Below are 14,629 nucleotides of genomic sequence, written 5' to 3' on the forward strand. Positions count from 1 at the left end.
TAACAGTTTGTTTTCCTGATACATGTGAGTGCTTCTCACCTCAAACTGCTCTATGAGCTTATTCCTTGAATTTTTATTTAGCTTCAAGCTATTTTCTTGAGTTTTAAAAAAATTCTATGACTATTTGAAAATTTAATTACAACGATTTCAGAAGTAAACTTCAAAAAATGTAAACTTCAAGACACATTTGTATATCAGTGCATTTCAAAGCCCTAAATTTAGTTATAATTTAATTAGTGCTGCCTGAAGTCTAAATTTAGGTAAATATTTCATGTTAGGAGGATAAATTATGCTTCTGTTTGAATGGATGACCTCAGCATTTCAATTCCTCATAAAAGAAATACCTATATATCACTTCATAAAAGACAGTCAATTGTTAATAAAGTAACACATGTAGAAGAAATTATAAAATATGTTTTTTTTAATTGCCTTAAAAGAAAAAGAATAAAATTGTTATTGTGTGACAGCATGTTTCAAAAGTAACAATGTGGAACATATAGAAGACAATATTCTCTGTTGTCTATTTCTTAGTTGTCATTTGTTTGTTCTCGAGGTACCAGGAATTGAACTCAGGACTTGGACTTCCCAGGCAGGCACTTATGCTGCTGAGCTGTATCCCCAGCCCCACTCTATTGTCTAAATTTTGTTCTTTTCTTTTCAAATTATTATCATTTCCCACAATGTTTTCAATTTTTTTTAAAATTTATTACCTTTTCTGCAGTATGCATTATTACAGAGAACTTGTAGAAATACCTAAGATAAATACAGGTTATTTTCTGACTATTCCACTGTCTCTTTAAATAAATATATCAATCAAGAAATATAGTGTAAAATATTACATTATATATTTCTACATAATGTATTCAACTGACTTTAAAATTTAAAGTTTTTTTCTAAGTTTAAAACAATTGAAATATTGGTAGAAAACAATTTATATATAGTATTAGAAATGTATTAGTAGTTATATACACTATTATAATCCAAAAATACACAAGCTTTTCAATAAAATCAAAATGTTTGATGATATTTAATATTAATTATTGATAAGATAGTTAAAAAGAATGACAGATACTTCATGAACAGATTTGAATAGGAGAAATATAAACTCTTAACATAATGAATAAAATGAATATTAACTTATTTGGGAAATAAGATCTAAGGTAACTAGATTATAGAAAGGAATGAGAAAAAAAACAATAAGAAATATTCAGGCAATACAGTATTTATAAAATCTATTAAAACTAAATAAAAGGGCAAGAAATTAATAATTTAAAAATAGAATCTACTTTGAAAAATTGTAAAAATCAATAGCTCTCATATATGCAAAGTGTATGTGGTAGAATGAATATCAATTAAAAGTATATTATACAGTATTTGGTGTTAAACAACACAGATCTGTATACTATTTACATTAAACAAAATTGAAAATTCTAAAAGACACTTAGAAGGCTTTAGTTTTTTTTTTTGTTTTTTTGTTTTTTTGTTTTTTCTCCGGTACCGGGAACCGAACTCACGACCTTGCACTTGCCAGGCAGGTGCTTTTGCCGCTGAGCTAAATCCCCAGCCCCTAGAAGGCTTTAAAAGATGGTTTTTTCTTAGAGAGAATGACTTTTTGCAAAAATATTAATTATTTTTACATTAATGTAAGCCTTCCTAAGTGTGACAATATCATGGCAACTTTACATGCTCACCCTAAATTTATGAAAATGAAATTACAAAACTCATGAAGTATTTTTTTAGCTTGATTTCTTATTTTTTAAATTAAGTATATTGTTACAATTTAGATATACATAATGATCACATGCATTGCAGGGAATTTGCACCTGCACATGATATATCTTGATTCCTCTTTTTTCCCCCATTCCTTCCCCTCCTGTCATCCACTTCCTCTCCTTATTCACAAAGATTTGTTTCTAATATATCCCTCTTTTCTCACTTTTTTCTCTTTTCCCTTTCTTTATCCTTCCCTACTCCCTACTCACTCATAAAGAAGGATAGAGTTGAGACACTTCCAGGTAAATGAATGCACCTTGAGCCCATACTCACACACATATATAAATATCACATTGTCTCCCTGGTGTGAGAAACTAAAAATGTAAATAAGGTCTAATATGTATAGTAAGATTGTGAAATAGAAATTGTCCATTAAGTACATATTTCAAATAGAAGAATGGTCATGAATAAGACGTGTATGTGCCAAATAATTAAAAGCAGTTTAAGCAAACAGTAGTGAAAATGTTTTTATGAAGGAATCTCAATAAACAGATCAATAATGGAATAGCATCAGGGCATCAGAAATAGGCCCATTTATATGAAAGCCTATAATAAACAAAGTAATACTTAGTAGAATCAGTGTCCAACATGTCCAACATCCGAAGCTTCTGGTGTCATGTGAATTCCAGAGAGCCTGGATGGCACTGCCCCTATGGCCTTACTGGTTTAAGCCCACAGTCTGTAACTTTTCTAGACAGACATTCCATAGTCTTGGTGTAACTGACTTTCTAGGGTCTCTATGGTGCCTTTGGCTTTATTTTCACAGCATTACACAATGTCATCTCATGGACTACTTGCCTGGCTTTTTAGGCCTGCCTTTGAGGTTTGGGTGGAACCCTTCCTGATCTCATAACTCTTATATTCTTCATGCTGGAAAACCAGCATCATGATGAAGATGCCAAGATATGTTCTTGGTAAAACAGTTGCTGGGCCACTTTGAACCATGGCTACAGCAACCTCTAAGTGCCTGGATGTCAGAGCACAGTGAAGGGGATCTCAGCAAACCAATATCCTAGGTGGCCCTCTGAAGCAAGTGGCACAAAGATCTCTTCCCAAATAAAAGGCTTACACTTTTGAACCCTTGAGGCTATGATGGGTGGTGTCTTGCTGATTTCTGAGATGCTGTCTAGGCATTTTTCTTCCTACTCCTGTACAAGACATTTAGTTTATTTTTAACAGTGCTTATATCTTCAGCAAGAACAAATCTTTTGGCTCTAATTTTATCTATGGTTCTTTCTTAATTGAAAATTAAGTTTTTCAATTTATGCTTGAGCGGAAAAGCATGAGGGACTGCACACCGAAATGAAAAACAATCTTCAAAATGTATCAATTTATAAAGGTATAGAGCTGAGGATATGTGGGCTTTCTTTTATGTTAAAATGAATTTACTTATCAATTTATATTACTATATGACTATATTTCCATCAATCTATATGACATATCAAAATAAGTATACTTATATCAAAATAAGTATAGTTGTCCCTCAGTATCCACAGGGACTGATTCCAGAAAGCCCTGTAGTTTCCAAAATCTGCAGATGCTTGGGTCCTTTATATTACATGATGTATTATTTGTACTTCACCTGTGCACATCCACCTATGTACTGTGAATGACTTCTAAATTACTTGTAATACCTAATGCAAGGTCTGCATTATTTTAAAAATTGTCATATATAGTGTTTAAGGAATACTGACAACAAAAGCAGTCCATAGGTGTTCAGTAAAGATACGATTTTGTTCACTCAATAGTTGTTTGAATCCATGGATTCCAGATCCCACATATGTAGTCTGAATGAACATTAATAGTCTGTTTGTACATTAAGTCTTTCTGGAAGTGCTACAGTTTATATCTACATGTCCCCCCAAAGCCTCATGTGTTCATAGCTTGGGATTGGGGGAGGTGATTAGATTGTGCAAGTGTGACAACCAGCAGTGAATTAGTTCACTGATGAGTTTATAGATAAATGTGATGCTGGAGGTGAAGCCAGGTGGGAAGAGGTGGGTCTCGGGGGTATGATTTGAAAGGGTACATCTCTTTCCCACCTCTTTGGATCTCTTTCTGCTTTCTACTACCAAGCGATGAGCTGTTTTTTTTGTCTACTATGCCCTTCTGCCATGTTCCTCTGCTTTGGAGACAGCTGACTATGGGCTGAAACCTCTATAATCTGAGATTAACCCTTACACTGTAGGGTCAATTCTCTGATGCTAACTGACCTTGTGGTACAGAAGCCTTTGGAATAGGCTTGTGGGAGGAGTTTTAGAAGATAGAGTGATACTGGCTAGAGACATAACCCTAGAATACTGTAAGATGAGCTTAATGGGAGATTCTGGCCACAGCCAGATCAGAATGCTGATAAGAAGGCAGACGGAAAATACTAGGTTGAGGAGATTTCCGCTGGGAACAAGGATTCCATTGGTACTTGTACTCCCAGTCATGTGTGCTATGCTGTGGTGGAAAGTCTGCAAATGGCTCTTCTCCTGAGACTTTGAGGGACACTGAGATTAAGGGCAAGGGACTAATTAATCTGGTGGAGAAAATTTCTAGGCAGTGAAACCTTCAGGCTGTGGCTTGGGTACTGATGGGGACACTTAGCCAGTTCCACTTTGAGAAGCAAGTTTTAATTTGGCCAAAGAGGAAGTTCTAGTAAAGGTGGTGCCTATAAAGATGGATCAGAAGAGAGATTGGTTGCTGTAAAGATTAACATCAATTTTTGGAACTTTTGGAAAAAGACATTCACAAAAATGGCTTAAGGACATGTGAGGGACCACGGAAGCCCTGCCTTTTGAAGGATACAAATTGCAAACGTAGGAGACTTTGCTTTGAGACAAGAGACCCAGGCGACTGTGTGAGAGAAGATCTTCCCAGAAAAGTGATTGCCTGGAATTCAGTTTACTGAGCTTAGCTGTGTGTGTGGGACACTGAGCTCAGCACCAAGAAAGTAACCGAGACAAGAAAGTTTCACAAGAAATAAATAAATCACTGCCTCTGGAGAGGAAAGACAAAGTGCAAGGAATTAGACCAGCAGGAAAACGAACTTCGCATTGAGTGAATACTTCTGTGCTGCTTTATTTCCCTTCCAACAGGGATCTGTGTAGTTTTCCAAAATATTGTGTCTTATTTTAAAATGATAAGGATGAACTGTGTATGCATATGACACAAAGTCTGAGAGATTGGACATATCTATTATGAAATTTATATTTTGAGTTGAAGTGATTATGGGCCTTAGTTTTTTTTAGGCTTCAGGAAACATATGAAAGCCCTCTCCCTGTCACCAAAAAGTTCATAAACTAGTTAATAAGAAAATATTAGTGCATAACATTTAAATGTAGTCTAAAATACAACATCCTATACTTAAGTATTTGGTGCCAATTACAAATGTAACAGAATAGAGATATAAAATAATATAACCTCCAGTTTTAGTTTGGTCAATAAATGTACAACTTCCTTTTCCCACAGATATCACTAATATATCATCACATTTTTAACTACCGAAACCAGAATGGCTATAGAATTATCTCACTAAATGTACCCACAAAGCATTATTCAGTTTTTAGAGTAAGAATAACAGGAAAAATATTTGCCATTATTGACCTAAATACAACCTGAAAAAGGCAATGAATAGTCACGTTTAGATAACTCTAAACTTCAACACAGATTATTTTACCAGAAATATGAATAAGTAAAAGTATATAGCTTAGATAAAATTTTCAAGTTTATATAGGTCCCTTATCCCATTAATGTTGCAGAAAAGGTGTGAAGCTTAATTGTTTATTCCTTTCATGCTTATTTTTGTTTCAATTTTTACCAAAAGGTAGACAAGTTGGTAACCTTGGTTTCATAAGTTTAATTTCCAACTCATGATCATTAATTAGGTAAAAGGTAATGCTTTCATGAAATAAATTTAAAAATGTTTTCTCTTTCTCCTTATGAAGATAAATCCTTACCTAGACCAGCCATTGAACTTCTTGTAGAACTGAACATTGGTCTCAGTGTCATAGTATTGAGCTCCAGCCCCAGCTCTTTTTGTCTTTTGTTTTGACACAGGATTTTATCAAATTGCCAAAGTTCTGGGACTTGTGATCTATGGCCGCAGCATTTCAAGGTGCCAAGCTTATAGGTATGTGTCATCATGCTTAACTTGGACATGAAGGTCCTAAGCGAACATATTCTATACATTTCCTTATTGCAAATTCTTTTCTTAGATATGACACTGGATAATTATATCAAATTGGCATTTTTTAAACAAACATAAATTAATAATAAATGTGTTATGCAATTTATAAATATCCAATGTTTAAAAAACACAAATTCTCGGGGCTGGGGATTTAGCTCAGCGGCAAAAGCACCTGCCTGGCAAGCGCAAGGTCGTGAGTTCGGTTCCCGGTACCGGAGAAAAAACAAAAAAATAAAAAATAAAAAAATAAAAAACACAAATTCTTAAAATAAACTTTTGAAAATGTACAAGAATGACCAAGTTCAGTAAAATTAAAACTCCCTCTAAAATAACAAAAAGCAGCATTCTAGTGTAATAATTCCTAGTAAAGTCGTACACTCATGCACTGAAGGCATTCTAAGAGCTATTTTGGTTTGTTTGCAAATACACAATTTATGTTGAAACAATGCTGCAAAATCAACGGCTGTAGAAAAAATATTTTTTCTAAATCTCTAGACAACATGCTAGTTTCCTGAAATAAGCTGATATGGTCACTTCCTGAATTTTTCCTTTTCTGTTCAAATGTTCTGACTGTTTAAAAAATATATGCAAGCTGCTTCACTTATCTTAATAAAAGACTTCCCAGGTTATAAGATAGCTTATGTTCTGGGCTTTGACTGGCAGTTAAAATTAAAATATGACCATGAAGAAAAATGAATGTTTGAGAAAATCTAATGGGTTTACTCAAGGAATATATTTACAATGCCTTTTAAAATATAGCCTCTGATCTTTAATCTTTCTTTTAATTTTTACACTACAACCTTTAATACCACATGAATATTTATTTCTCTAATAATGTTCAGTTTCAGTTCAATTTAGCAAATATTTATTGAGTAGTATGTGGAAGATTATCTACTAAATAGTATAAAATGATGGGAAAGACCAATTTTTCATCTTGTGGAAAGTAAGTTGATTAGAGACAAAGTTATAATTTTGAACATAGAAAAAAGAAGGTAAAAACCATATAAGTATCACACAGTGCTGTGGAATTTCAACAACACAGAACACATGTGTGATCTACAGGTACTGAGATATTCTTCTGAAAGGATCTAAGACATAGTAGAGAATCTTACATATGGACACAAGGAAAAAAGAATTTCATGGAAATAACTTTTTCTATAGTTCTGGGCTTTGAACCTGGAACCTTTGCATTGAGATGAATCTCTAGCCCTTCTATTGTTTATACTTTGTTTGGTTTTAAAACAAGGTCTTGTTAAATTCTCCAGTGTGAGCTTTAACTTGGAATATTCCTGTTTTAACTTCCTTTAGTAATGGATTATAGACATGTGTCACCATGCCCAGCTGCACACAATCTAAAGATTAAAACACCTGCAAAACAAGGAATATGTAAAACAGAAAAAATGTGAGAAAAAAATTAATGGCATGGCGATTATTCCTGGTACTAATGAGAGTATGTCTGGACATAGATAGGGGACAACAGTCAATCTTTAATTTGGCCTCTGTACCATGACTGCGAGGATAAATTATAAAATTCTACTTTGTATATCTATTTCTTGTTTTATGCTAAATACTATTATCTTAATAATATAGTTGTAAGAACAAATTATCATCAGAACAATATTTACAGAGCTATGTACCCTGAATTTTGTGGATGACTTTCAGGGCTAATATTAAATAGATGCCGTATTAGCCTTATTTTCTGAGTCTAACCAACATAAAAGATGGAATGCTTATGTAAAGGCACAAAGCAAGGGACGATGCAATTCTGACTTAGTAATTTCTGTTGTTTCTGAGGAACAATGCCAGACATCCACAGTTTAAAGGAGAAGGCATTTATTTTGGCTCACAGCTATAGACCCTGGTCAGGTGGCTCCAAGGCAGACTGGCACGGCCTAGCAGCACAGAGAGAAAAAGCTACGCATGTTGTGGTAGCCAAGAATCCAAGAGTGAAGGGTGGATTGAGGAAGGGAGATAAACCTTTCAGGTCATGTCCCCAGGGACCCCCTGCTTCCCACCAGATTGCACCATTTTATAGTAGGGAACCTGTGGCATCCCATAATCTACTCACCTCCCCCCCCACACGCTACTCTGGAGTCCATTTTAAATCTAAACCATAAGAGATCTGATCAGAAAGAAGTAATGGACCGGCTTGGGGCTGTATTATCTTTTCACCTTTCAGTAGTACAGATTATGTATGCAGCAGCATTCATTGTGTCAAGATAAATTATGTGCTCAGTCTAGAGGCTGACAAGTAAAAGAAAGGTAAAACTATTTGTAGAATGGCTGGAAGTTAATGATTCTGGGAAGAAAACACAGGCCACAAAAAGGTCCAAGCTAGAGGTAATTCAAGGTTAACACAAAGCAATAGTATCTTAGTGGATATAAAATGGTAATAATGGAGACAATCAGCAGGCAGCGTTAGTGGGGTCAGGACTTGGAAAAATAATCACAAATACAGCATCGATCTGCTTTATATCTGTGTGTTTAGGGCACTGAAGATGCCTTTCACAAAACAATATGATGAGGGAGAATTTCTGACTTTCAGTGAGGAAGTGGGATATTCACCAAAGCATTGATCAAAATAGATTTAAAGTATAGAGTACATTTCGGTCATGTAAATTTGTGAGGAATTTACCTGTAGGTGATGGATGAAACTTCGGAGACCTTGCAGAAAAAGGACAGAAATAAACAAATAAATTAAGAGAAAAAAGCCTGTGCAACATTTGACCCCTATAATGTTTTCGAAAATATTTTTAAGTGAAAAAGACAAGTCTAATGCTGGAGGAAAAAGAGGAAAGCTTACTGTGAGATTACATATGCATGGAAGTGTTCAGTGAATGGGTCAGTAGGGTTAAGAATTTCAGTGAAAGAAGAACTACTGTAGATTTAAAAGTCAGAAGTGTCACTGATTATGTTTACCACACTCTAGTCATTCTTTGTACATTTGCTTAGTTGTTATACTTTATCACCTCCATTTTACAGGTTAGAAAACTGAAATAGCAAGTTTTGGTAACTGAACTCATGCAGGTAATAAAAGGCAAAGCAGAATTCATGAGATGGTAGAGTATGAACTGAAAAGTCATTTCTGGCTGCCAGCTACACAGGAACTTTCATCAGTGGTAGAAACTTGCCGCTGGAAAAAAGACATGTGGGTGCATTACACAAAGTGATTAAAGAAAGGGAAAGAGGAGGAGGGTACACAGTTAATAAAATCAAAGTGTTATTTTTCAGGTAAGTGGATGAGATGTATTTATGGAGAATAAGAAGCTTTACTGTGGAGGAAGAAGGCGAAGGCCACAACATAGTAGTGACTGAAGTGTGAAGGCATTAGGCGGTCACTGCATCACTATCTAAACAAGATCTCATGGGCAGAAGGAAGGACAGGATTGATGGGAGAGAAGATTAAGCATACAGCAATGGTACTAAAACAGCTATTGGGAAGAATCAAAATAAACATCCAAGGTTCATAAGAAGAAATATGCAGTGTTTTAATAGCTTTGTGGCATAGAGAGAATAGAAACCTCACAACATTGTGTCAGAAATAATAGAGGTATTCCATAGGTTTGACCACAGAAAAAGGGGAAGGAGGGATGTTGTTACGGTTTTTGTCTAGATGTCCCCCTCAGCCTCATGCAGTCATAGGGCCAGCTTCTAGAATGTATGACTGACTCACGGTCCAATACTGGGATTATGGGTGTGAGTGCTACACAGCCCTAGGGCAGGTAGCCTGCATACAATATAAGGGAGGGAAAGAGGTTTGCTCTCTGTTGCTCCTCCCCTTTTGCTCTTATTGCTTCTGCTGTTTTCCACCTCCAAGAACTGTTTCCCTTGGCCATATGCCACTCGACCTTGGAGCCAGCCGGGTATGGACTGAAATCTCCACAAACTGTGAGCTAAATAAACCTTTCCTTCCTTAATTCTAGGCATTGGTATTTCATCTCAGCAACAAGAGAAATGTAACCAAGACAGATGCTATCATGGTTTGTATCTTGATGTCCCCCCAAGCCTTACAAGTTCATAGGTGGGTTTTTTGGGAGCTGACTATATCTAGGACATGTGATGCTGGGATTAAAGTTGTGTGGCACTAAATTACTCCACCAATTGGAATTGGTATAATTCTGAGTGTGGCAGAGTGGATTTACTGAAGACAGAAGCCCCACCTGGTCACGGGTGGCACCACCTAAAAAACTTGGACCCTGCACAGGATAAAATGAAAGATAGGCTCACTGCTTGCTGCTTCCTGCCTGCTAGGCAGGGGAGAGGGTTTCTCCTCTCTGATGGCCCTCCATTATGGCACCCTGCCATAAGCCAGCCAACCATGGACTGAGACTGTAGTTTGTAGAAAACTTTAAGTGGAAATAAACCTTTCTTCTTCTAACTAGTGGGTGTCAGGCATTTTGTCCCAGTAATGAGAAGAATAACTGAGACAGATACTGTTCTTAAAAATCCTTCATATATAACCCAAGCTTTAATTCTAAAGTAAAGCTCTCCTCCTGATATATGATATATTTGGTTCAAATTATATATATATATATATATATTTCAACAAGATTGAATTAACCATTTCACTTTGTGTTTACTGATACAACAGTGGGGATGGAAAACAAAATAATCTCAGTCAGACATTGCCATTCATAGAGACCTACATGGATTTCCATCACACAGCAGGTCAGAACACAGCATGATGCCACTCGCAATGTTAAATCCCCATGTGTACCACTTCAGGCTGGTCTTGAACTCACTAAGTAGCCCAGGCTGACCTCAAACCCCCAGTGAACCTCCTGCCTCAGTCTCCCAAGGTCTGGGATTATAGGCCTGCACCACTACACCTAGAACTTTATCCTTAACTCTTATCTCTACATTAGGCACAAGCTTAAAAAAAAAATATGTGTTGCTTATTTCAGTGGAATCTAGAGTGAAAATTATGTGTGTTAGCACCAACCTATCACAACTCTTGGAAAGGCAGTAAATCTCATGAACGTACTGTAAAACTTTAATGCCTCCTCATGCTTCTTTACCTCTAGTTACTGTTCTCCCCTAAACAAAGATAAAAATTCACATTCGTTTTTCTATTCCTTCCAGAAATACAATTTTATTGCAGACATAAATTCTTTTCATTTACATAAATATTACACCCTATGCCTGTTATGATTGTTACTTGACACTCAACAATTAATCAGAGGAGAATATCCACTTCAGTATATTATGATTTCTAGCCTTTGTAATTGGTGCAAGGTAGTCTACATTAATAATATCCTACAATGTTTGTTTTTTCTCATTTACTTTATTTGTGGCAACAAACCATTAACAATAATTTAATAAAACAAATAAATATATGAAAAGATCCTCAGTATCATGTGTTAGTGGGAAGATGATGGAAGAAATCTAAAATAATGACAATGTCAGAGGCTAAGAAGGATGCAGAGTCATGAGCTTTCACTCATACCACGTGGAATGCAAAATGATAAAGTTACTTTGGTGTCAGTTTGGCAAGACTTTACAAACAAAATATACTTTTCATGTTCCTTGATATTTGTCCAAATGACTTGAAAACATTTGTCCATGCAAAAGCCTGTAAATGGATATTTATAATAGTTAAATTCACAATGGCTAGAACTTGGAAAAGAGCAAGATATCTGCCAATGGGCGGATGTATAAAAAATTGTGGTACATCTAGACTCTTATTCAAAACTAAATGAAAGGACTTATCAAGCCATAAATCATATGGGAAACTTAAGTGCATATTACTAAATGAAGGAAGCCAATACAAAAAGCTTATAAAATGTATAATTTCAACACCATAATTGCCTAAAAAAGCAAAACTCTTGAAATGGCAAAAAATATAAGTAATTGCCTGAGATTTAGGGCCAGGTAAGGATGAACAAGCAGAGAACAGAGAAATTTTAGGGCAATAAAACTATTCTTTATGATGCTATGGTAGTGGATACTCATCCTTATATATTTGTCAACATCTAGAAAGTGCATAACAGCAGAGTAAACCATAAAATAAATCAGAAATTTTTGGTAATACGAAGTGTTAGTGAAGGTTCACTGATTGTAACAAATGAACTCTTCTGGTACAGGATTTGCTAGTGAGGACACCTGAGAGTGGGCATGTGAAACAAACCTTAAGGAATCTCTCTGTAGTTTCTGCTTAATTTTTCTGTGATCTTAAATGGTTCTTAAACCAACACAGAAATTTTACTCAATTCTAAATAGTTAAATGTATGCATTATGGTTTCTTCCTTAACACAATGTTTAATTTGAAGGGTGATTTTAGTTTCCAAATGCATTTTTTCAAATTTGTTTGATGCTAATTATTAATGGTAATGTGTGTGCAGATTGCTTTCTAGACATTTCTCAGCAATTAAAAAAATATTTTCGGGGCTGGGGATTTAGCTCAGTTGCACAGTGCCTGCCTGGCAAGCACAAGGTCATGAGTTTGATTTCCGGTACCAGAAAAAAAATAAAAATTCAAAAAACGTTTTCTTTGAAATATGTAGTCACATTAAAAAGACACATCAATTAGTTACACATGTAGGCATCTTTGTATATAATGAGTTAGGTTTATTAAACCCATTATTCAAACATTTTGTAAAATTTAAACAAATATCTTTATACATCTCATTCCTCAAATGACTATTTGATAAATACAGACAGGTGGAATTTGGGTGAAATAGTAAGCACATTTTCAACATTGGTATCTGTTGCCAAATCCACTAACTCAAAATGTATGCGTGATCTACTTTCCTCAACGCAGATATTACTGGACCTGTTAACTGTTACCCATCTGATATTGAGTAAAATGTGATGCCTCTATCATTTTGGACGCTGTGGACTGAGTGCGTGAGTCCGCCCCAAATTTACACTGAAATATGGATCCGCAGCATGATGGCGCTGGGAGAGAGGGTTTGAGAAGGAGTTAGGTCAGAAGGTTGAGCTCTCCTACAGTGAAGTGAGCAGCCTCTGTCCACCAGAGTCCTAACCAGACAGCTAATCTGCGGGCAACTTGACCTTGAACTTTTGACCTCGAACTTTTGACCTCTACAACTGTGAAAAATAGTTTTTATTTTTGGTTTACGCCACCCAGTTTATTGTAATTTGTTACTGTATGCTCAACTAACACAGTGTCTTTTCTCACTTCTTAATACTTCAACTTTTTTCTTGTCATGTATAAACACATATAAACATATATGTGTATACGTATACATGAATGTATGCCATAGGTGTGCATATTTTCTCATTTATTTTAGTAATATTTTGGTATTTTTCTTACTGAGAATCCCGACATTCTTATTTTAAACTTTTTTGGGATTCGTATGTTATTTTTATTTAATCATGAATGGTTCATTTTATAGCGATTGATTTTTAGGTCTGATTTCTTAGAGAGTTTGAGCACGCGTTTTAGAATTCCAGTTTGCGTGCTCATCTTGGAGGACAGCTTTCGTTTTTCTGCTTATTCACCCCTCTCTGTAAGAGTCACTGCTTCCACTTTAGCCCATCCCATCAGCTCCAACACTCTTCCTTTAGAAATACATTTTATGTGTGCTTTCTTTGAAGGATTTTATTCCAAGACAATACTGATTTTTTTAAAAAACCATATTGAGTCTCTAAGCCAGAGACTTGCTTGGCTGAATGGTTGAAACCCATGTCCTTCTTTCTTTTTATTTATTTTTTGACATTTCTTTTTGTGGTTGTTAATTACTTTGGTACAGTTTAGATACACACAACGATCACATTCATCACAGGAAATTTGTAGCTGTACATGATATACCTTGATGTCCTGCTGAGTGTCCTTCTCTCCCTTCAACTCCTCTTACCCTCCTTATTTACAAAAGCTTTGATTCCATTTTTTTCTTCTATTCTCTTTTCTTTTACCTTCTTTGTTTTCCATCTCCCCCTCCCTTGATATTCTTCCCACTTGAGCATTTTCTTCCCATTTCCCAATCTCTAGTATACATTTTATTCCTTATTTACACTTTTGGTTTCTTATAGCAGAAAAACATTGTGATATTTAAACGCTGTGTTTCTGATTTATTTCACTTACTAGTCTAGCCTCAAGGTGCATCCATTTACCTATAGATGCCTCAAGCTTATCCTTCTTTATGGCAGAGTAGTACTCTGTTGTATAAAAATACCAAATCTTCTTTATCCATTCATCCATTTATGGGCATTTGGGGTGTTTCCAAGATTTAGCTACCATAAATTCTGTTGCTATGAATATGGGTGTGTGTATATTGCTGCAGTATGATGCATTTAATACTTTAGGGAAGACAGCTAAAATGGGAATAGCAGAGTCAAATGGAATGTTTTCATTTATTTGTTTACTAATTATTTATTTGTTTTTTATTTATTTACTTGTTATTTATTTGTTTTTATTTACTTGTTTTATTTATTTGTTTACTTACTTATTTAACTTCAGGAAGCTCCACACTAATTTCTACAGTGGTAATACCAGGCTACACTCCCACCAGCAGTGCAGAAGAGTTAATTTTTCCCCACAGCCTCTCCACCATTTGTTATTGATTGATTTCTTGGTAATAGCCATTCTTTTTGGAGTAAGATGGAATCTCAGTATTGTTTTAATTTTCATCTCTCACTTGGCCAGTAACGTTGAACATTTTTTCATATATTTATTTGCTGTTTGTACTTCTCAGAACTTTATATTCATTTTATATGCCC

General features: G+C 35.3%; 1 protein-coding gene across 1 annotated transcript in view; it reads right to left on the reverse strand.

Moving 5' to 3' along the window:
* Positions 1–14,629, reverse strand: part of Lrp1b (low density lipoprotein receptor-related protein 1B) — a 1,427,040-nt gene that overhangs the window by 626,314 nt on the left and 786,097 nt on the right. The window lies entirely within an intron of this gene.

The sequence above is a fragment of the Chinchilla lanigera genome, unplaced genomic scaffold, assembly GCF_000276665.1.
Source record: "Chinchilla lanigera isolate Chin_1 unplaced genomic scaffold, ChiLan1.0 scaffold00039, whole genome shotgun sequence".
In the NCBI taxonomy this organism is placed as follows: Eukaryota; Metazoa; Chordata; class Mammalia; order Rodentia; family Chinchillidae; genus Chinchilla; species Chinchilla lanigera.